This window comes from Mustela erminea, chromosome 17 (genome assembly GCF_009829155.1).
Source record: "Mustela erminea isolate mMusErm1 chromosome 17, mMusErm1.Pri, whole genome shotgun sequence".
In the NCBI taxonomy this organism is placed as follows: domain Eukaryota; kingdom Metazoa; phylum Chordata; class Mammalia; order Carnivora; family Mustelidae; genus Mustela; species Mustela erminea.
In genome coordinates, this window is record NC_045630.1 from 62,162,433 (window position 1) to 62,187,223 (window position 24,791).

Genomic DNA, 24,791 nt, shown 5'->3' on the forward strand with positions numbered 1-24,791 from the left:
GTTCTACAAAATGACTGACCTGTACTCCTCAGAAATCTCAAAATCATGAAGGAAAAGGAGAGCTGAAAAGCTATCTCAGATTAAAGGAGGCTCAGATACCATGACAACAAATGCAACACTTCATCGTGGAGTGGATCGTGGAATGAGGAAAAATGGCTAAAAAGGATGGTATTGAAACTACTGAGAAAATTCAAATATGGGGGCGCCTGGTTGGCTCAGTGGGTTAAGCCTCTGCCTCTAGGTCAGGTCATGATCTCGGGGTCCTGGGATCGAGCCCTGAATCAGGCTCTCTGCTCAGCAGGGAGCCTGCTTCCCCCTCTCTCTCTGCCTGTCTCTCTGCCTACTTGTGATCTCTGTCTGTCAAAGAAATAAATAAAATCTTTAAAAATTTTTTTAAAAAATTCAAATATGGGCTATGGGCTAAATTATAACATTATATCAATGTTAAACGTGGTGATTTTGGTGATTGTACTGGGATGATGTAAGAGAATGTTCTTCTTGGGAAATACGCACTAAGATATTTACGATTAAAGAAATATGTCCCCGATGAGTGAGAGAAACAGAGGGAGTGATAAAGCAAATCGGGCACATTATTACCCGTCGCTGCTTCCAATGTATCTAGGTTACTCGCATGTGGGTTTTCTTTGTGCTTAAAACTTTTCAGCAGTTTGAAATTGTATCAAATAAAAATTTACAAGATAAAAGAGGCAAATTTGAACTGTGTTGATAAGGATTATTCCTGCCCCATTCTGCACTGGTTGAGGGAGAATTAATCATCAATTATACATTAAAAATTTTTTTATTATGTTAGTCACCATTAGTTTTTGCTGTAGTGTTCTATGATTCATTGTTTGTGTGTAACACCCAGGGCTCCGTGCAATCCGTGCTCTTAATACCATCACCGGCTCACCCATCCCCCCACCCACCCTCTCTCTGAAACCCTCAGTTTGTTTTCTGGACTCCATAGTCTCTCATGGTTCATCTCCCCTTCTGATTTCCCTCCCTTCTTTTTTCCCTTCCTTCTCCTAATGTCCTCCGTGCTATTCCTTATGCTCCACAAATAAGTGAAACCATATGATAATTGACTTTCTCTGCTTGACTTATTTCACTCAGCACAATCTCTTCCAGTCCCGTCCATGTTGCTACAAAAGTTGGGTATTCATCCTTTCTGATGGCTGCGTAATACTCCATAGTGTATATGGACCACATCTTCTTTATCCATTCATCCGCTGAAGGGCATCTTGGTTCTTTCCACAGTTTGGTGACTGTGGTCATTGCTTCTATGAACATTGGGGAACAGATGGCCCTTCTTTTCACTACATCTGTATCTTTGGGGTAAGTACCCAGTAGTGTAATTACTGGGTCATAGGGAAGCTCTATTTTTAACTTTTTGAGGAAACTCCACACTGCTTTCCAGAGTGGTTGCACAAACTTGCATTCCCACCGACAGTGTAGGAGGGTTCCCCTTCCTCCGCATCCTCGCCAACATCTGTTTGTTTCTTGCCTTGTCAGTTTTGGCCATTCTGACTGTGTAAGGTGGTGTCTCAGTGTGGCTTTGATTTGAATCTCCCTGGTGGCTAGTGATGAACATTTTCTCACGTGTCTGGTGGCCGTTCGTATGTCTTCTTTGGAAAAGCGTCTATTCATGTCTTCTGCCCATTTAAAAAAAAAAAAAACCAAAACTTCCATTTATTTATACTAGTTTAGACCCACATAATTTCAGATTTTTATCTCATTGGATTCTCAACATAGCCTGCTGTAGTAAGCAAGGCCAGTATTTTATTGCCCTAAACTTACAGGAAACCCATGGTCAGATACCTTGCATTTCTCAAAGCCGTAGAACTAAAACGTGCTTAGGTCGGGACTTGGACCCGGGTGTTCCAGCTTTTGGTGCCACCTTCCTCATGGCACTAAGGTCGCACCTCTGACCTCTGCAGCGTGTATGCTCCTTCAAGGATGGAGAACATTGATCAGGACGTGATGATGGTCGGGTACTCGGTGCCTGCTCTTTGTCTTTGCACTTGCCTTGGATTCTGCTTCCCCAGCATACTGCTCGGCCAGCCACGCGTCAGGTGCTTCTGCTAACACCTCATCGTCTGGTGGCGGATGGTCATGCCAGTGTCAACGCCTAGACGCTGGCGTTGGACACTACGCACACAGATTCAGGTCCTTTCTCCTCACACACGCCCACAACTCTAGGCTCTTGGTGAAGTAAAGGATATATCCAGCGTCTTCAACTCTATCGCTCCTTTCTTCCAGGTTCAATCCGAAGTAATAAAGTCTAGCTTTGGGGCACCTGGCTGGCTCAGTTGGTTGAACGTCTGACTCTTGATCTTGGCTCAGGTCTTGATCTCAGGGTCATGAGTTCAGGCCCCAAGTTGGGCTCCACGCTGGGTATGGAGCTGACTTAAAACAAGAAAAAACAAAACAAAGAAACCTCTACCTTTGAGCAAGGGTCATAGGCAAGTGACAAGGTATCATGGGATGGACAGGAGATGAGGCAGTGCGAAAGTCAGCAACAGGCCCTGATGATTGGTTATGTGCACGTCTTAAAAGTGATTACACCGGAGTCCCAGGCTCTCTCGCTAAAGAGTCAGGGCTAGACTTTCAGAGGGCTGGATCTCATGGCCAAATGAGGCCGGGAATGTCCTGGGATAAGACTCCCTAAACTTGTAACCAAATTCCAGTGCGACTCCAGGCCCGTTACAAACCTTGCTTTCTCTGCACAGACACCCATGGACCTGCCCCTTCTGCTCTGCTCTTCTGTTCCAAATCCTTTGCACTCTGATCATCTGTGCCCTTCATCTGACGCTGATCACAGATCACAGTGTTTGGAATTGTGCGGGGGCTTTCACACAGCCGCCACACACTCCCAAACCCAGAAGTTAGGTCTGGACTTTGCTACAGCCGCTCTTCAACGGCTGCCTGCTCGCCAAATCCAAGGACCTGTCCTCGGGCTTTATTCTCCTCCGCTTGTCTAGAGCAGCCTTCTTAGCTTTGAGGATGTGACCAGAACACAGATATGCATACACCGTTCTACCTGTGATTTCAACCACCCCTTTCTTCTAGCCGTCTCTATTAGGAGAAGCAGAAACAGGTGTCTTGTGTCGGGCTTGTGTTTGCTTTTACCGTCTGACTTTAATGAACACGAAGAGTCCACATACTTGGTAGCGGGAAGCAGCGTGGGCCACTGTGGGCCTTGCCTGTGCCCCAGAAGCAGCCAGCAGGCCTCTCTCCTCGGCCCCTCCCTGGCCAGGCTTGGTTTTTGACCCACCGCAGCTTAGCACAATCCCATGACCCTGGGCTTTTACGGAGGAGGCTGGAGCGTTCGCTCATGGGAACCTGGGCAGTCGGAAGGTGGAGACAGGAGGGACGTTGCCTGCCCGACTTCCCCCTCCGGGCCCTCTTCTCCCTGCCCGTCGGCCTCAGGGCACCCGCGTCACTTTCCTCCGTGATGCCCATCGTCAGGGTGGTTGGCTGAGTTCTAGGGGTCGATCAAGTGTTTCGATACCGGACAGACGCACCTTTAAAAATTACACTGTTTGCTTCTAAAATGCTTTCTGCTTCCCGGGGATGTTTGGGGATGGATTAGACCGCATCTGGGAATGAACTATGAGCTTCTTGGGGGAATGTTTTACCCAAAGCTCTTTTGAAAATCTTTCCCAGAATTGTCTGCTGGCCAAAGCTGTAGTCATCCCACAAAATTGACACTAGCCCTACCCGTGCTTACCAAGGTCACATCTTAAGCACCAGGTTGTCGCCTCCTGCTCCTTCTCACTTGATGAGGATGAGGGAGGAGCCAGAGCCTCTGACTCCGTGTCCAGAGCGTTTCCCCCATGATGGTGTGAGCTCCTGGTTAGGGCACAGTGTCCTGTGAGCAGTAAGAGTGTGGATACAAAGAAACGCGCCCTACGGCTCCACTGTGAGGAATGGACAGTCCAGTTGGAGAGCGAGATTCGTGGGTGCAAAACCCAACTCTGAGTATCAGCATTTCCCCAAATGGGTACCTTGGCATTCTGGTTTCCCAGAAATCTGACAGAGATTACCTGAGAGAGAAAATATGCCCACCCATGCTTGGTGGAATGAAGCAGCCTACTGTGAGCTGTCCATGGTCAAGTACTTTTAGGGTACGCTGGGACACAGTAGGAAAGCGTTGTTGAATGAATGCATACACAGATGGAACCCTGAGTCAGACAGAGTTACCTGGGCTTCTTTGTAGGATGGCGGGTTGTTCCTCAGAGGCCGACCCTGAGGGGAGGACCTGTGGCCAGAGGCTTATGGAGAAGGGCTCCCTGGAGAAGTCAGTAATGTGGGGTGGCAGTGGCGGGGGGTGGGGAACAGGACGGGGAAGGAAGAAGCCAAGCCGCAGTGTCATCTCAGGAGAGGACTCAGCCCCACCCCGTGCCCTCACCCAGGAGACTCCCGGGATTAACTTGGCAGAATTTGTCCCACCTCAAGTCACGGGGTTAGGTTTCCAAACTCCTGCCCCCGTCGTCACTCGCCGTGGCCTCCTGGGGGAACCTAAACTTGGGCTCTCAGGGCACCCTCCACTTCTCCGAAGAAAATCGCGAAGAGCAGAGAAGCTGGGGGGAGCACAGAGACGACACAGAGATCCTGGAGGGCCGGAGAGAGCGCCGACCATCGCGGCCACGTGCAGCCGCTCACCAGGAGGAAAGTGATTCTCTGAGTTCCTTTTTTGGGACCGAGACCATTTATTCCCCTTAATGCTTCTTCCTTTGCTGGTTTTCTATGAAACAGTCTTTGGGAAATGCTGCTTACATTTTGCTCTCTTTTGCAAATTTTGTTTTAAGTGGGTTGAGGAGACATAGATTAAGGTTGTGTAAATGGGCAAGGGGTGGCCAGTACCTCCCTGATTTGCAACACATTCCAACTGATTGGCAGGTGCGGGGGCAGTTTTGTTTTTGAGAGTGGAAGATCCTGAAGGCCATCTGGGGAAAGAGAGGCAGGGATGGTCCCTTGGAATTTAAATGGCATTTCGGTCTTGGGTTTCAGGGACCTGAAGAATATGTCTACCAACAACATAAGTCTATAAATATAAAATTTACATACACACAATTTTATAATTAATTTTATAATTTATAATTAATTTTATACATACAAAAATAAAGAGTATAAGGCACTAGATAAAAGGACAATTTAAAGATACCTCATTTGAAAATATTTAGCTGAATAAGGTGTAGAAATTTTTTTCCCTTCGTAATAGCCCTGACAACAACTAATCCAAGCCCAAAACCCGGCTTTGTCCACTTTATTAGGAGTTATGAGGAGAGCTGAGAATTAGGAGGGAATCTTCTAATTTCGATAAATCAGTCAGATATAGGGGGAGAGGGTGGGAGAAAGGGAAGGAGAAAAGCCCGCGGTTTACGTCCATGTGACAGAACGACTAACCACGAGGGCAGGTGACATTTACGCTCTTGTCCTGAGGGACTTATGGGGACAGCTTTTCCACATCGAGAAGCTGTGCATTTACATTTTTAACCCCAAACATTTCTAAATTTTAGGAAAGGAGGAAAAATATCCTCGTTTCCCAAGTGCCAAATGGTAGAAGCCATCGATGAGCCTTGTACTATGTCACTCTGTGTGGAGGCCGGAACGCGTAAAGCTGCCGGATTGGTTTTCCACATTTTGACGGCAAAATGACAACAAGCAGAGTTCAGCCCTGACCCTGGTCAGATTTCTGATTGCAACAGCTCTGTGGGATGATTCACACGGAGACTCGAACAATAGCATATACATACTCACACTGGCTAATGTGCCAGGAGGGAGGATTTTAAAATGTTTTCTTTGTGTTTTTCGAATCGTTCCCATCCTGGAAGCTTGGTCCCCGAAGCCTTGCTGCCCTGGAGGGTTATCCCAAGGAGATGCTCGTGAGGGACTGTTTTGGTTACCATGACTATTTCCTGGAGGACCGCAGGGATGGACGATGTCTGTGTCATAAGACTTCAGCTGTTTGATCGGAGCGATATCCGAGCATGCGCACGCCCATCTGCTTTCTGGGTGCACCTGTGTTTATCTGCGCGGCCATGTGTGCCACGCAGCTCTTCACCTCGCTGGCATGAAAGCACGCTGCACTGCTTCAGCCTAAAGTGTCGTACCTGTTCACCAAATTCACACCGGGCTGAGACCCGACGTGATCACGAAGGAAAACGTCCTCACGTTGTGAACAATCAGACAAGCGAGAATGGGAGAGTTTGCACGGAAGCTGTCCTCTTCGTGTTTGCTTTCCCTGCACTTCTGTTACCACATCAGCTCTGGATGCTAAAAATAGATGTTCATCCTAGCACTCCGGCTTCATTCAGTGTTTTCTGGGGTACACGGGCGCCCTCTGGCGGGCGTTTGGCTGGTAATGTTTTGCTAAGGATGCTCCTTCTCTGGAGGTGCCCTGCGGACCCACACTGCTGCACATGGGGCTTCTGTGAAGACGGGGACCGAAGGAACCTCCCCAGGAGACTGTCAGAAACCTTGCACTGTCTCGTAGAACCTCCCACCGGACCAGAGTGTTCTCAATCTGTGTTGTGTAACTCGGTAGCCATCAGCTACTGGGCACTTGAAATAGGGCTAGTGAGACCAAGGAGTGGATTTATTTTTTATGGAGGCAAAACTCACATAACATAAAATGAACAATTTTTAAATTGTGCCATTGCACAGCCTTTTCTACACTCATGTTACTGTGCCACCAGCATCTCTTTGTAGCTCTGAGATGTTTTCATTCCCTCACAAGACCATCCTGGACCTGTTAAGGAGTGACTTTCCGTCGTTACCTACCTGCGGCCCCTGGCAACCTCCAATGTCCTTCCGGTCTCTGGGGATGATCTCTTGTGGATATTCCGCATGCACGGACTCACAGATCACGAGACACTGCGTGTTACCGGCTTCTTTCACCTGGCTTCACGTGTTTGGGGCTCTTCCCTGTGGTAACTGCTGTCAGCGCCTCATGCCTTTTCATGGCTGAGTAATATTCCACTGAATGTACAGATTGTGTGGATGTATATATCTCCATCTTGTTTTTCCTTTCATCCACGATGGACATTTGCATTGCTCTGACTTTAGATGATGGAGAAGAGCATTTCTGTGAATTTTTGTGTACAAAGGTCTGTTCAAACACCTAGTATCAATTCTTTGGGATCTTTACCTGGGAGAGGAACTCGGGGTCACCAAGTCATTCTGTGTGTAGCTCTTCCGGAAACCACCCAACTGTTTTCTGAGGAGCTGAATGTTGAATTCTATGTAGTTGCAACAAACAATTTAATTGATTAGCTAATGGGTAAATGATTTTAATCCCAACACTACAACGAATACACTCCTATGGCGAAAAAAGCCATAGATATCCATAATCTTACCCTGGTTTTCCCCCCTACTTTGTAGGGAAATAGATCACAGATCATAGAAAATAATGCAACCTTTGAGCAACCTTCAAGGATAAATACCCCAGCCCTGACATTTAACAGATGACGGAACTAGGGTCCAGAGGGGTAATGATTTCTTCATAAGCATTTGGTGTGCACACCACGCAGGGCAAGGGCTGGGAAGACAGCTGCAGCCTGTGGCCGCTGGGTGGCAGCAGAGAGCACAGGGGGTAAGAGGAGTGGGAGAACAGGGGAGACGCTGCCTTGAGACCAGGCTTATGGTCTTCGCCAGAGGATGGGCGTGGGGCTGCGGCTCACCTGCCTCACTTTCAGTGTGGACTGCCTTGTAGCCTAAAACCAAACCCGATTGCCCCCCCCTTCAGCTATCACCTGCATCTAGCCAGTTCCCCACACCTCCATCATGGCCCAATACCACCCCCCCCCCCATTCCCTTCCCCTCTTGTTCATTTTCAGTCTCGTCTGCCCCAGCAACCCGAGATAGTCTCATCTCACTCAAATTCCAAGGCCCTCTCCCCGGCCTGTGAGACTCCGTGCGTGTGCCCTGGGTCCTTCCTTCCCCACCTCGTCTAAGCACAGACCCTCCTGTTCTCCGCTCCCGGAACAGCAGCCCCTCTGGGCCTTCCTCGGACTCACAGGCACATGCTGCCCTTGTCCTCTCTGTCCGGGATCCTCTTCCTAGAGACATCTGAATGGCTCCCCCTGCCCTTCGGTCAGATCGCTGCTCAAATGTCACTCACCAGAGAGGCCCCCCCACCCCCGAGCACCTCTGCTAAAGACAGCCCTTCTCCACTGCCGTCACTGCCCATCCCTGTCTCCGGCGTGGCTGTCCTCCACTGCTCTCATGACCTGCCATGATCCTGTAGGCATGCGCCACCCCCTCACCCCACCCCCACAGAATGTGAGCTCCAAAGGGGCCAGGACTTCATCTCTTTTGTTCTGTCCTGTGCCTTCAGCAGTGACGGGCACCTAAAGAAAAGGAGGAAGAAGAGAAGAAAGAAAGGAAGGAAGGAAGATAGTCTTGGCCAGTGCGCTAACCCCTCTTAAGTCTCGGTTATTTCATCTCAAAAATGGGTTTAAGAATCATCTCTACCTCCTAGGGTTGCTGGGTCTTGCGATGGCACTCCATGTGCTTAGTCCAAAGCTGGGTCCTCAGTACGTGCTCAGTAAATAACAGTTTTCCTGAAATTTCCCAAAATTCTTTTTGCTATAACTTCTCCTTTGGAGGAGTGTCCTGCACTGAGTGCGAAATCTCTGCAACAGTCTGGGAAAAGCATGGTTGGCCCTCATTCCTTCCACCTCATTCTACGCAGCTTGACCTCGTCCACCTGCCATTTCCTGCCTCTGGGTGGCGCTCTCCGTTTTTTCTCGGCTACCCCTGCCTCATTTCTTCCCTGCTCTGCTCAGGGTTCAAAGTTCCTCCAAGTCCTCTACTGATTTTTCACCGCTTGATACACTAGTTCACAGTAACTGATTTCATATTTAGGATACCCGCGTGTGAGTACACACAGGCACACTTGGACGTGCACACACGCGCGCGCGCGTACACACACACACACACACACACTTCTCAACTTCTGAGCACCGTCTAGAAGCCTTGAATCTCTGGTTGATATGACGAGATAAGGAGATGACCTCACTTTCTTACATCTGGACCTCCAGTCAGTCCAAAGGGGGCTAGGTGATCTTCCCCTGTAGACAGCTGCCGCGGCTTAAAACACGGAAGATTTGATAGCTACTAGGGAACTGTGGTCTCCGTAGGTCATAGTTTGCTGAGCTGGTCTCACTTACTGAGTAAGGACGAGGCTGGTGATCTGTCTCCTTGCCAAGGCATTATATCTGTCGTGCCCATACTTCTCTGGCTGGCATGCCGGGCCTTTGGGGGACACAAGTTCAGCTCCAGGATACACACGGCAAACCCTGGTGGGACATCGGTTGTAGGGGCATAAGTGATTTAAGTCGTTGCTGGAGGTGGAGCACGGTTACGAAGCAGACTATAATGGCCTCATAAATGTTTAAGATAAAATATTAATCTTGAAGGAAATGTCTTGCTCGTGGAGAGCTGCTTCAGTCTACATCCCCAGGCTCTTGAATTCTCTTTATCCCCCTTAGGTACAAATTCCCACTCTCTTCTGCTCTTTGAATGCTTCCATGGGATCATCAGATACACTATTGCTGTAGAAGTGTGCGTGCTTTTCACAATCACATTGCAAAAAGGCGCACTCTGTTGCCAGCAATTTGTCTGATTAGTGTGTTTTGTGGAAGGCCACGGTCATCCTAAACCCAAACCCATTTCCACCTCCCAAGAGTACCATTGCATTAACCAGTCTGCAACTGACACGGGTCTTTTTTAGGTGCAGGGGGGAATCTTTAATTATTTTCCAGCAATTAATATCAGAAAAAAACATATTGCATTAAACACATCTTCAGTGTTTTGAAGTGGATATACTTAGCTTTTACGGTTCTAACCATGGGTGTTTTACATTCTTCAGGATCCTATTAAGGTCTTTCGGCATTCGGAGCCTCCTTGACCCAGTGATCACCCTTCGGTTCATAGCCCCCAACTGGGAGGATGGTTGCGCATGAAAAAGTATAGTTTACCTTGGTGGGACCTACAGTAGCTCCTGCCCGGGGCCGGTAATTACACTTAATAATAAGGTTGGTGGGATTGTATAGTCAAAAATGCAGTCTGGAGAGTTCAAAAATTCATCTTGCGGCCGCCTCCCTGTTCATTCCTGGACCAGCTTTCTCAAGTTACTCTTCTTTTGACCAAAGAAAATCATAATCACAGGGAAGGAACTTCAACCAAACATCTGCCGGGGAAACAAGTAGAGCCATTCACCTGCATAATCAAAGACGTTCCTAAGTTACACAGGGCACGACGGTGACAGGGGCAGCCATCCTGGGGGTCCTTTCTGCTAATAGGAAGAAACCGAATGATGGGAAAACTTGCTTGTGGAGGGTGCTCAGGCCACAGAACTCCCAAGTCACCTTAATTCGGAGTCCCAGGCCAGTGTGGCTGGTCCCTTTGGTGGCATTCCACTTGGGGGTGGGGTGTGTGTGGGAGGAGCAAGTGGTAAGAGGCTGAAGAGTGATGCTTCGTGCAAGAGACCAATGACGAAAGAAAGTTGAAATCGACTTCTGAACCAGAGACACTGCTTTGATCTTCTAGCTGTTGAAAGTTTTCTTTTTCAGAGAAATGATCTATTCACCTAGATTGTTTGCTGGGCATGGAGACATCAGTTACTTTGAAAAAATTAGTCTTCCCATTACTCACTAGCAGGGTGGTCCCAGGTTAGCTTTCAGAGCACAGCACATTTTCGGATGAACTCACTTTTTAAAGCTTATTCCTTTCCCTTGTAGATACCAGGCGATGTGCTCAGGAGGAAGGGTGACAGAGCTTGTGGGGTGACATGGGCGCCTTTTACCTGGGGTCGTCTAGAAGGCATGAGCCCTGACCCTTCCCTAACTCGTGAGTGACTCTGGTTTGGGACTGTGAAGTCAGGCCTGCAGGGAGCAGCCCAGCCTGGGAGGGTGAAGGCAACGTGGACGAGGAGACTTTGGGGGCCCCTCAAGTCAGAGCGAAGACCAACCAACTGCGGTCTCTTCTGACTCGGGGGCATGTGCCCCTGGGGAGAGAGAGAGTAGGCAGATGTTCAGCTGTGCTCAGTGTGTTTGGGGAGAAGAAGGAAAGTTGCCATCTTCTGGAAGAATGTCTTTCTGCTGTTAGCTGACAGCTGCAATGTTGGGCAACCTCCCACGCTCATTCTAGGACTGCCGTGTGCCTGCTGCCTTGTTCTGCAGACTCTGCGTCACCCCTTCTGGATGTCCTCCCGCCACCCTCCCCCCCGTAGCCCCCGCTGTCCTTCTACCTTTCCTCCTTCAGTTCTTCCTGCCTTTGCTCATGACGAAGTTGGTGGGAGAGAGAAGTGGGAAGCAGCCTTGGGTGACCACAAAGGACAGTGAGGGGAGCTCTTGTGCCTTTGTTTATGTCACCTACCCGTGTTCGAGTCCCAGTTCAGCAAGCTCAGCTTTGTGACGCTTCCCCTAAGTGTCCCCCAGGAGAGCCAGCTGTTGCCCACTTTGGTCCCCATTGTCCTTGTTCAGGCTTCCACTGTCGCCTTTGGTCCTTTGTGTTGTTATCTGATGCCATGGCGTCTCCCTACTGGACAGTGAATGCTCAAAGAGCAAGGCTTAGTCCCTGGTCTCTTAGCCTACAGTTGAACCCTGTTCTTGGCCCACACGCAGTATGGTGCTCCATGAGAGCCGACTGGATGAATGAATGAATGAATGGAGAGCATAATGGATTTCCTATTGTCTGGAAAACCACGTCAGAATTCCTTAGGACCAGCCTTCAGTGCGTTACTCGGTCTGTTCTCAACTGGTTCTCTGTGGCTCAGACCCCCGCCTCAGCCAAGATCATGCTCTGTGCTCTGTGCACTGCGATCGCTCCCACTTCTTCCTTCCCTCCCCCCCTCCCTTTTTTCCTTCCTTCCTTCTCTTCCTCCCTCCTTGTCTCTCTCCCCCCTTCTATCCTTACTGTCTCCTTATCGTCCCCGACTATACAAGATCTCCCATTCCTCTCTCCGAGTTTCCATCTTGCTCCTCTGTGAAGACTGTCCTGTCTTCTGCCGCTGTCCTTTCCACCCCGAGTGACTCACGGGACATTTAATCACGTCGACCTTGCAGCATCTCTTACGGTTGTTTTGAAATCACTCCTCAATATCAAATAGCTTCTTGAGAGCACTGCCTTTGTCTCCTGTAAGTCCCCTGAAGACGGAGATGATGTCACACGCTGTGACTGCACAGCCCACCTCCCCCCACAGCCCAGGCCCAGCACGTCGCTGGGAACACAGGGGCTGCTCAAGGCTGGTTCTGAGCGAGGGAACGGAGGCCACGCAGACCAGGACAACTCTGAGCAACCGAGTCATTGGCTCTTTGAGAGTGGATTTTCCTGTCCTGCCTCAACTGCCCTCGATATCTGAGAGAAGTCACAGGGATGTGTAGAGCGTCTGAGACCGTAAGAGAGGGCAGGGGATGTCAACAGGAAGGCCCGAAAGCCGCACAGACCCTTCTCTTCCATGGGTGCCCACGCTAGACTCCGGGGGAAAATGAATCCGACCATCTGCTTCTCCACCTAACTGCGTGGCTGGCGGTAACTCCGCTCTTTCCTCTCCGTGATAGGAGTTTCGTCCACTCTCCGTTTCGTGATTTCCTTTCTGCTGTGTATCTTCTGGACATGCAGGGTTATTCTTCCTTGCTCCAAAAATGCTTTTTTTTTTTTTTTAAGAGCCATTTTTTCTGCCAGCTTGCCCTTCGTAGCTGCATATCTCACTGCTTCTTGATGATATGCGCTAGCTACCTTTACTTCTTTTTGTTAAAGCTGCAAACCCACTTCGCTTATTCCCCCGATGCTCTATTGGGAAGAAAACTCACGTAGGAGTCCTCCAACACTGGGTTTTACTTGATCCCATTTTGTTCTGGACAGAGCTTGGAATGTCCTGAGCCTTTCAGCTGCGGCCTGTCACTCTCTTTGGTACCCCCGGCACTTAGTGTAGCACCTGACTTCTGCGGAAGGGTACTAGATGTAAGTGAAAATCATTTGTAATGGAAGTATTGAGCGCTACACTGATATTTACTTCAAGAACCAGTGGTCCTCAAAGTATGGGCCTAGGGCCAGCAGCATCAGCATCACCTGGGAATTTGCCAGAAAATGCAGATTCAGGGGTGTCGGGGGGACTGTGTTCGATAAGCATCTGACTCTTGGTTTTGACTCAGGTCATGGCTCAGGGTCATGAGATCGAGCCCCGTGTCGGGTTCCTTGCTCAGCCAGGAGTCTACTTGGGATTCTTTCTCTCCCTCTTCCCCTCCCCACTCATGCACTCTTTCTCTCTAAAATAAATAATCTTAAAAAAAAAAAAAAGAAACGCATAATCGCTGAATCAGGCACTCTCAGCCCAGCAATCTCCTTCCCCTGACTCTAGGGCAGCTCAGGTCTGAGAACTGGTGGACTGTCCTTCGCAGCTGCACTCTTTCAGTGAGTCGGTCCGTAATGAGAAATGCAGGAACTTAAGCCAAGTCCGTACGAGCCCGTCATGCTACAGCACGGTCTGGGACATCGCATGTTAACGTGCGGCCGGGCAGCTGGAGCTTCTTTTCGGTCTCTGATGTTCTGTCAGTTGGAGAGAGAGCTGCCCGTCTGTCACCACACACGCCCTGGGCTTTCTTTGCTGCCCTCCATTTGCACTTAGCTGCCCTGTCCCCCGCATGCAAAGGATAAGAGGAGTAATAAAGACGGTGCTTGGTTCTCGCAAGCCCTCCTCGGGCCCCCGGTGCTATGCATGGCATCCCCGTAACCTGGCCAAGCCGCCCGAGCCCCCGCTGTGCTGAGACTCACCTGCACCAGGTAGACAGTGAGGGATTGTTCGGAGCAAAACACTGTGCAATCAGCTGCAGATAACAGAGGCACAGAGGTCAGGCGAGCTGCCCAGAGCATCTTTCATCTTTGACTTATATTGGTGGGGTGTAAAGTGTGGCATCGGCCTGGCCTGCCCTGCGGTCAATGCCTGCCTTGTTCTGCCCCCCACTTATCTGCCATCGCTCTGATGTCACAGGTTTCGTTTGGATAGCTGACTTCAAAGGTGCTTTTCAAATTTTTTTAATTTTTCTATTTCAGGGATAATAGCGCAGCTTTTCAAAAGCATTTTGCTGTGCAATCAAATCAAACATTCTTAAATGGACGGGGCCAAGTTAACCCAGCCCAGGCACAGAAGCTCCCAAAAGGTTGCCAAGAACTTGGTGCCAATTCTGACAGATGGACAAAGGGAAGCTGTGTTTGCTGTCCTCCTCACTGTGCTAAGATTTAGAAAGCAGGAAACACCCCTCGCCATTGCCTCCTCTCTGGGCATGCCAACTCCGCTGGGACGTTGTCTACCAGGATCTGTAATATATGCCCTAAGAATGACTGGGCAGCTGAGTCAGTAACTGAATCGTTGAGTTTTTCTGATGGATTAAGTTGGAGTTCCACGGAAAAAGCCAAGTTGAATTCTGGCCCTCATGTCTTAAAGACACTGCTTTTATTTGGAGCCACACCTGTAAATGGGCCATACCGTAGTACCTACCACTCTGTGGTCTTTGTTTTATTCCATGGTCACAGGAATGGCTGAATGCTCCCATCACGGGCTGCGTGGGCTTTGTGGTGGCAGCTGGCCCTCGCTTTCCGGTGGGCTGAAATGACTAGACACGAGCTTGCGTCTTCACAGGGGAGGGACATATTTCCAGTGAATAATGACAGTGAACATTAACGGGCAGGATTATCTCCTAGACACTGAGCTGAGTGGTGTAGGCCTTATCTCATGTAATTCTCATGTCCCTCGGTAGCAGGTTCTGTTATTAAGCACGTTTTACAGATGAGGAAATTAAGGCTGGGATTTAAACTCATGTCTGTCTGCTTCCAGACTAAGTGTCTTAGCCTCGGTTTTGTGGCTCCCCAGTCTCGCTGCTGGTGGCAACTGAGTTAAGGAAGGTACAGAGGACAAAGAGGAGGACCGTGGTCTTCGGCCAGGGAATGTTTCCCCCTGAGCTTCAAAGAAAGGGTTGTAAGAGCAAAGGGTGAGGGCAGCATCACTTCTGGGCTTCAGCCCCCCAGGATCTGTCTCCCCTCTGGAGCTATGGAGAGCCCTTCCTGTGGGAAGGGAAGAGGTTGCTTTGCTGTGGAGGTCCTGGGGGTGGGGAGATGTTAGGCCAAGGTCATGCCTGAAGAGCTCGGACCAAACTTAACTCTGTAAGCTCCAAACTGTGGGCACTGGACTGTTCATAGCACCTGAGAGTGTAGGCCGTGTTAGAGATACACGTTATACTTTGGAAATCTGATTTGGGAAAATTCACAGAAGCAGAAGTCTAGAGAAAATCCAGGACAAAGTTCCAAAGACTGAGACAGAAGGCAGATGACTCATTTATATGGAAGTTTTCAAAAAAATGCCTGGGTAGAAGAAGAGAGGAAAAGGATGTTGGGAAACACTGAGTGGTCCTCAGGGAATGTATCTGCAAGTTCAGACATAGAGGAGGCCGGGGGATAAGAGCCTGTGCACAATGGTGGACAGAACGCCTTGCCGTTGACCGCCGAGGGGAAATCTGCGAGTGAACCAAAAGGCATCAGATGATGAAAGATAGGTTTTTTGTTTTGTTTTGTTTTTTGTTTTTTTTAATTTAGAATTTGAGCAAGGAAAACCAGCAACAAATGATGTTCCTCTTCCAAAGGTCAATATTGAAATGGTCACAGGTCACAGAAAATAGAACTCTCTAGCACTTGTTTAGCTTCTGTGCTCTTTGAAGGAGGAGGATTGTGCAACAGTGAAGGTGGACATCAGCACTGACGGGAGGGGCTTGTCACCCTGCAGAGGCAGGAGGTGCTAGAGCAGAAACGGAGCGCTCTTGCTGCGAGCAAGTCTCGTGGGAGGAACCGTGTGTTTTCAGAGTGTGGAGAGCTGGCCCACAAGCCGGCGGGAGAAACCCACAGTAATTTTTGAGGAATCCTGAAACCACTGGACTTCGAAAGACTGGCTCATGAGTATTTGGACAAGAAAGAAGTGAGACCTTGGATCGGGTACAAAAGCATTAAGGACAAGTGACAACAAAATAGGCTCATCTCCTATCTTCTTAGAACGGTGCTGGAGGCACTTACTGTCATATATGGCAAATGTATATGGTTTGAAACTGGCATGTAATATGCCCAGTGAGAGAATTTGATTCCCAAAGATATTGGCACACGGAGCCAAAAAGCCCCAAATCTCACAGGGTAGAAATAACACAAAATCAACCCTTGCTCCAGTACAGAGTAAAGGTGTTTCACCAGGCATTACCCTGAGAAAAAGAAATAAGACTTTTAGGTGAGTGCAAATTTGACACAACAAGCTGGAATATGATGTTTTTTCCCAAAAAAGTTAATTCAAACTTGATCCACATCAATGGAAATACAGTGTTCAGGACTCAGGAATAAAAAAAAAAAAGGAAGCCAGCGTATTTTAACGCCTTTCTTCTGCAAAATATTTTCAAACACACGATCTCATTTTATTTATTTATTTTTATCGAGCATAAACCTCATTCTTTATACCTGAGTTATAAAAGCCAACACACAGAAAAGCTAATTAATTTTTACAAGATCTTGTAGCCAGAAGGTGGAGATGTCAGAGTTCAAACTCAGGTCAGTTTGATCGCGAAGCCCTGCTCTTTCCCCTCTCCCAGTAGTAAGGCTTCCCCCCAAAGCGCATGGGGCACCGTTCACACCGCAGCGGGGGCTGGGCTAGGGGCTGTGCTCCAGGAGAGGCGTTAGTAATCCAGAGCTTTGTTCGAGGCTGGATTCCGCAGCAGAATACGGTGTGTGTTGTTCGAGGTACCAACTTTTTTGAGTGAGGATGAGAAAGAAAATATGAAGTAGATAGAATGATGAGGGGTCTGAAAATTGTCCTATGAGGAAGCACTGACAATATTAAACTAACTAACTGAAGATTCGGGGAGGATTTGAGATGTGTCTTCAACTAGCTCCATGTTTACCGTAGGGAAGGAAGAAGCGGGGTGGGGGGGGGCGTGTTGAACCCTCCAGAAGCCAATCTATAGCCAATGGGGGAAGTTATAGGAATGTTGGTTTCCCCTCTGTAGCAGTTTCCTATTGCTGCTATAACAAATAACCCCAACTTAGTGACTTAAACAATGCAAATATATTATCTTCTAGTTCCTTAGGTCAGAAGTCTGATATAGGTCCTACTGGACTAAAATCAAGGTGTTGATGGGGTCCTGTTCCTTCTGGAGGCCCTACGGGAGAATCTAGTCCCTTGCTTTTTCCAGCTTCTAGTCCCCACATTTCTTGGCACGTGGCTCCCTTCCTCCATCTTCAAAGCCAACGTTGTTGCTTCTCCCTGACCACTCCGCCATCCCTCTGATACAGTCAGGAAAGCACCTAGATGATCGGGCTGCACCTACCTAGCTAATCAAGAATAATCTCCATCTGCCAAGGGAGATTATTCCTTAAGCTTATTTTAAACATAATCATCTGCAAGTCCTTTTTGCCATATGTTCATGGCTTCCAGAGATTAGGCTGCGGACATATTTGGTGAGCCGTTCTTCTGTCTGTTCAGCATGAGGAGGTATTTTGTAAGCAGCTCCCTAATAGAGCTGTACGGCTGGGAGTGGTCTGTGGGACACCCTGCTCCTGGAAACAGTCAGTGGAGAATAGACAGAGTTTTGATGGCGGTGCTGCAGGAGGGTTCGAGTACCTGACGAGTAGTTGATTAAATGTTTTCATAAGGTTGATCCCCCCCCCCCGACCTTGAGACGTAGGATTCTGTGACCACCCACTCTATAGTGGGTTGAATAACGTCCCTCCAAAACTTATGTCCACTCAAGACCTCAGAATGGGATCTTCTTTGAAAATGGGGTCTTTGGAGGCGCCTGGATGGCTCATTAAGCATCTGCTTTCAGCTCAGGTCATGATCGCAGGGTCCTGGGATGGAGCCCCGCATCGGGCTCCCTGCTCTGCCGGAAGCCTGCTTCTCCCTCTCCCGCTCGCCTTGCTTGTATTCCCTCTCTCACTGTCTCTCTCTCTCTGTGTCAAATGAATAAATAAAATCTTAAAAAAAAAGAAAATAGGGTCGTTGCAGACACAGGTAATTAAGATGAGGTCATACAGCATTAGGGTGGGCCTCAAATCTGGTGTCCTTATAAAAGGAAGAAAAGACACACAGAGAGCGCAGGGAAGAAAGCCCTGTGAGGATGGCAGAGGCTTAGACTCTAGTCCTTTTCACCATGCTGTCATACGTCCTCTGGCCCAATCCTGTTCTACCATAATGGCCAAGAGCATAGGCCCCAGAGTCTGGGGGCCCTGTGTGCCTCAGTGGGTTAAGCGTCTGACTTCAGCTCAAATGATCTCAGGGTCCTGGGATGGAGACCGCCGTAGGGCTCTGCTTCTCCCTCTCCCTCTAGCCCTCTGCCTATCCCTTCCCCATCTTCTTCCCAACCGTTCCCCCACCCGGCTTGTGAACACGCGTGTGCACATGCCCTCTCTCTCTCTCAAATAAATAAATAAAATCTTAAAGAGAAAAAAATCGGATAGACCCTGAGTCTAATGGCTCAGAGCCGAGGACCCAGCCTCTCTAAGAGTTAGCTCTCTTATTTGTAAATCATGGGTAGTAGCATGACTACTTTCTTGTGGGGTCGTGGTGAGGATTATAAGATGCTCGTGTTAAAGGAAGCTTTCCATGAAGTATGTTCATTCATACAGAGTGTGTTCTGTGATCATCTATGGAGTCCGTCATCTGTGTGAGGGACCATTCTGGGTGCCTGATATCTCAGTGAGCAAGGCAGATAAAAGTCTCAGGCCTCATGGGACTTCCATTCTACCAGGCAGCAGAAAATAGCAAACAGCAAACTTAACCAATGTGTAAATGACATAATATGCTGGAAAATGATAAGAGCTATGGAGGCGCTGTGGAAAAAAAACAAAGCCAAGCAAGGGGCATAGGGGCCATGTGTGGAAGGTTGCGGACTGGAACTTCAAAACATCGGAGTGAGAGTTGAGCAAGCACATGAAGCTGTTGGGGAGGTTAGCTGTGCGGACAGCTGGGGGAGCACACGTAAGGCACGGAGAGCAGGGAGTTCAAAGACCCTGAGGCAGAAAGATTTCTTGGTGTTTAAAGAGCAGGAAGATCAGTGTGCCTGGAGCAGAGATACGGTCATGGAGGCAAAGGAAAGGAGGTACATGACGATACAGGAAGGAGGCAAGAGGACAGGCAGAGGATTTGGCTTTCACTCTGAGCAAAGTGGAAGGCATTGGAAGGGAGTGAGCAGAAGAGAGATGATTTGTCTTGTCTTCTAAAGGAAGCGCTCTAGCGACTCAAGCCAGCTGCGGAGAGTAGATCACACCAGCTGAGCAGTGAAGCAAGGAGATGCTTGCAGTTGTTCAGGTGAGAGGTGGTGGTGGTCTGGACCAGCGTGGTAGTAATGAGGGTCAGATTCTGCACAGATTTTGAGGATAAATCCGATAGGGATTTCTAATGTTGATAGTAAGAAGGGAATCAAGAATGACTCCAAGGTTCTGACCTGAGCAGCTGGAAAAGCACAGTTGTTGCTAACTAAGATGTGGAAGACTGGGCGCCTGCGTGGCTCAGTGGGTTAAGCCTCTGCCTTTGGCTCAGGTCATGATCTCAGGGTCCTGGGATGGAGCCCCGCATCGGGCTCTCTGCTCGGTGGGCAGCCTGCTTCTCCCACACTTTCTGCCTGCCTCTCTGTCTACTTGTGATCTCTTTCTCTGTCAAATAAATAAAGAAAATCTTAAAAAATAAAATGTGGAAGACTGAAGGCTGTTTGGGGGGAAAGAAGTTTAATTTTAGATATGTTAAAAGAGTGGTGCCTACTACATATCCGAGCATTGAGGTAGAATAGGCAGTTAGATATAGAAGTCTGGGGTTCAGTAGACAAGACACAACTTTGTAGTATCTAAAGACCTATAAAATTCTGTTATTGATTTTGTGGAGTGTAAGTTACAGGACGGTGGAGACCACTTTAAATTTCATACCCGAGTCTCCTCTGGGCTGGAGTGAGCTAGGCTGATTTCCTTTTTTTCCCTCTTCCTAAAATTACTCTTTGGACAAAGATGTGTGAGTATGTCTCTGTGGACACCGCTATGTGTCTTGGTCTGTTTGACCAGCTACAACTAAATACTGCAGGCTGGGTGACTTCTAAACAACAGAGATCTTTTTCTCGTGATTTCCAAGGCCAGGAAGTCCCTGGGATCAGGGGCCAGTATGTCCGGTAAGGGCTCTCTTCTGGGTTGCCAACTCCTCGTGCCTGCCCATGGTTGGAGAGATGAGGAAACTCCGTGGGGTCTTTTTTTTTTTTAAAGATTTTATTTATTTGAGAGAGAGAGAGGTCGTATGTGCTTGCAGGCATGGGCGGGGGGACAGAGGGAGAGGGAGAAGCAGACTCCCCACTGAGCAGGGAGCCCAGCAACATAGGGCTAGATCCCAGGACCCTGGGATCACGATCTGAGCTGAAAGCAGAGACTAACCTACTCAGCCACCCTGGTGACCCCTGGGCTCTGTTTTTGAAGAGCTTTGATCCCATTCATGAAGGCTCCGCCCCATGATGCAAGCTCCTCCCACAGGCCCCACCCACAGCACCTTCGAAGGTTAGGATTTCCACATAGCAATTTGGGGCAGAAGGACACAAAGGTTTACAGCCCAGCACTGTGTAACCACCGCTGCCAGGAAGCCCGCAGGATACATGAACATGGTTTCCACCGCTGAGCAAGCCATCAAAGCAGGAACGTGGCACTGTTCACCACAGTTTGTCAGATGTGATTCCAGGACCCTCCACTGGACTCTGGGAATTCATGGCATACACCTCACATGTCCGAACAAGCTTCCCCTATAACTTTGGCAATTCTGAAATACCCACCCTAACTCACGCCTTGCAAAGTGGTGACCTTCCGTGGGCATCATCTTCGTGTAGGTGGCATCAAGGTCCTGCAAAGAGCACAGCGATCTCCGCACCTTGCATTTATTTCTTAGGATTCTCCTGAATATCCCTGGGGCAGGAGGGCAGGCAGAGGTTCCCACAGGCCCCGCTGAAGAATTCCTTAATAATGGAACTAATGAAAATGCTTTGCCTCTGTGTGTGCGTGTTCGTGCACCGTGCACGACTACCTATGTGTATGGGATCCACATAGCGATACCTGGCCTTTGCCACTTAGGTTTAGTGTGATTTTATTTACATTAAATGCTTCAAATGCTGTGAAGAAGGGAGGGGCTGGTGAGATTATACACATTTTGCTAAACTGAAAAACAAAAAAGGGCTCAGGCAGTTTATGTCTTTTTCAGAGTTCACAGCTGGCCAGAACAGGAAGCGGAGTTGGAGCCCGAATGTCTCGCTCTGGTTCCGAGATTCCCTTGTATGCACCACCCATCCCGGGCTGCTCGGTGCGTTGTCCGTCCAGACCCCAGGACTCTCCTCAAGAGTGTGGTTGTTGCTTCTCGGAACCTGCCCCTTTCAGGGTTTCCTCTTGGTGAGAAGGTCAAACTGAGGAGGACGCCGCGTTGTTTTTCCTTGAACATTTCATGCCGGTTTGTTGGGTGGAGACATCCCGTGGCCGTTTGTTCGGCCTCCGTGTGGCACTCGTTGCGAGTACTGTTAGTCGTGCGGGGGTCTGTGGCCGTGGCTGGCTTTGCTCACTTCGTGCTGACTCTTGGCAATGGCTCTCCCTGGCTCCTGGAATGACTTTTGTAAATTGCGGACTTTGTCTATAAAAGATGAGTTCACCATTAACAAAAAGGATTAAGAGTGGGATGGGAAAGAAATATCTTTTGTTTGGGATAAGATGGGGACTCCGGGACCCCTGCAGCTCGGAGCATGATGGCTGTTGTCATTTACAGTAATGATTTACATGGATTAAGCCCCATGGCTTAGAAGGTGCTCGGTGTGGATAATTTTGCCTTTATGAGATGTCACCCTGAGGTCAGGAAATAAATGTCACGGGCACCTAGGAAAGCAAGTTGAAAAGGTGAGGCCCATGAAGTCAGGCCTCCAGGGCGATGGAAGGGCGTTCCCAGCACACGCTGACGACAGCCTGCACTGTTTGTCCCCGTCTGCGGGGGGATGAAACCCCGGGAGCCCGGGGTTATTACTGGCGCGCCAGCTGCTCTGTCTTTATTGCTGTCAGTCACGGTGTCTGCTTCTGCCCGTCCGCAGAGACTCGGCTTCTGTGGTCAGAGTGCAGGGCTGCTGCTCAGGGTCTGCAGGCCCCCGGTGCTCTACCTTCCACGCCCGTACTGCCTTGCGTAGGTTCACGGGGTCTCCCAATCTCAAAGGCTACATCAGAGCCAGAGGACGGGGACTGCGCCGCCACCTGCTGAGGTCAGGTGCAACATTGAATCAGAACAGGTGCGCGCCTGGCTCCCCTGCCTGTCTGCGGCCCCCCCCCCCCCCCCGCCTGTGGCTGGGTAGCCCAGTTGTCTAAAGCTACTTGCAAATACAATTGGAGGTAGAGACAGAAAGTAGAATGGGGTTGGCAGGGACTGAGGGGAAGGGGGAGCTGGGAGCTACTGCTTACTGAGTGGAGAGTTTCAGTTTGGCAACATAGAAACTGTCCCGGCGATGGATGGTGGGGCTGGTGGCCCAGCAGTATGAACATAACGGATGCCACTGACCTACCTGGATGCTTAAGATGGTTACGGTGGTAAATTTTATGTTGATTGGTTTTTAGCACAACAAAAAAATTTTGTAGAATATGAGAAGAAATTGATTTTTAGTAAATGAAATATTTTATTTGAGCATCAAAAAATATATACATAGGGAGGCGCCTGGGTGATTCAGTTGGTGAAGCGCCGGACTCTTGGTTTTGGCTCAGATCATAATTTCAGGGTGGGGGGGGTGTCATGAGATCGAGCCCCGCGTCGGGCTGCATCCTCAGTGGGGAGTCTGCTTGAGATTCTTTCCCTCTGCCCCTCTCCCGACACGTGTGCACACGCTTTCTCTCTCTCCTTTGTCTTTCTCAAATAAATCTTTAAAAATTATGTGCATACATACATACAGTTTGGGTATCTTCTGGGTGCCTGTTACTCTGTCTCCACAAAATTCTTTTTTTTTTTTTAAAGATTTTATTTATTTATTTGACAGACAGAGATCACAAGTAGGCAGAGAGGCAGGCAGAGAGAGAGGAGGAAGCAGGCTCCCCGCTGAGCAGAGAGCCTGATGCGGGGCTCGATCCCAGGACCCTGAGATCATGACCTGAGCTGAAGGCAGAGGCTTTAACACACTGAGCCACCCAGGTGCCCCCAAATTCCACAAAATCCTAACTGCACACCTTGTTCATCCTGAACTTGATCATGGGAGGGCACAGAAGTAGCAGAGTAAAGAGTGGAAAGGACCCCAAATCATGAGACCTGGGTGCTGAGCCCCACTCTGCAACCACATCTGCCAAGCACATAAACTTTCTGGACTTATCTGTCAACTCGTCAATGACAAGAAAAAGAGGTCTGGGAGTTCTGTCTGCTCTAAAGGCTAAAAATGCAAGGATTTCCTGTGAAAGTAAAAATTGGACTTGAGTTCTCACTAAGAAGGAAATGATTGAGACCTTCCTACACGCAGGCTTTCTTTAAGGAGAAGGCACGACCGGAGAGGGTGCTTTGAGGCAAAGAGGTAACAGACAAGACAGGACAGTTTTCAAACGGAGAGTTCCAGTTCCTTAGTGGGTCGTGAAAATAGTTTATTGGCTTCCAATCAAGATTTTATAAAAGGAAATAGAACAGAAAATACTTGTGTTGTGTGGCGTCATGGTGAGCGTTCTGTGAAACTCTGATGCCAGGTCTTGAATCTGGGGGGGAGAGAGCCCATCAGAAATTCCACAGAGAGATCGGCATGACAGGTGGTGACTGCCTTCGGAAGACCCAGTAGTGGAGATCTGACAGTGCAGGAATGTGGCCTGTGTGTTGGGTCCTTGGGCAGCGCCATGTCACACCCAGGCTGGGGGCACAGTTTTTCATGGATCAGGCATATCCAAAGGCCTGAGGGTATAGGTGTGAGGAGCAGACGCTGAAACTATTGACTGAATTTTCCAGACCTTGCAGACTATTCTTAGTAAAAATGTCTATGCACACAATGGTCTCATTTGCTAACTTTCCCAAAACACTGTTCAGTAAAGTAGGCGTTTGTCTGTAAGAGACTTTCATTTACAGATATATGCATGAAATGCTTGCCCCAATGCACTGAATTTGGGGTTGTTCTCATCTTTGGTGAGAGTTTGTTGTGTAAAGAAGGTTTCTAGGATCCCCAGGGAGAAGTTCTCAAAACCCCCCAATATTGGGATGCCTGGGTGCCTCAGTGCATTAACCCTCTGTCTTTAGCTCAGGTCATGATCTCAGAGTCCTGGGATCGAGCCCCGTATCAGGCTCTCTGCTCAGCAGGGAGCCTGCTTTCCCCTCTCTACCTGCCTCTCTACCTACTTGTGATCTCTGTCTGTCAAATAAATAAATAAAATCTTTTTTAAAAACCCAGGATTTTCTAACCAAGTTATGTAACAATAGGATAAGATCATAATAAGGGGATTGGCTGCCTATAATAAATGAGAATTTTGTAATTCCCAACCCTATGTATTCAGTATTAGTCAAGGCAGTTTAGTTGCTGTGATAAAGCACCCCCAAAATTCAGTGACTTCACCTGAAAAATCCACTTCAGTGTTCCTGGTTGGGTTGTTCTTAAAGGAGGCTTTCTAACAAGTGGTGACTTGGGGACTCAGACTTTTTCCATCTTGTGATGTCACCATCTTCATCCAGGTCTCCAAAGTCAACCTGCAAGAAAAGAGAAATGAGGAAGGTACTAACAGTCTTGGCTTGGAAGTAACTCGCATCACGTACATTG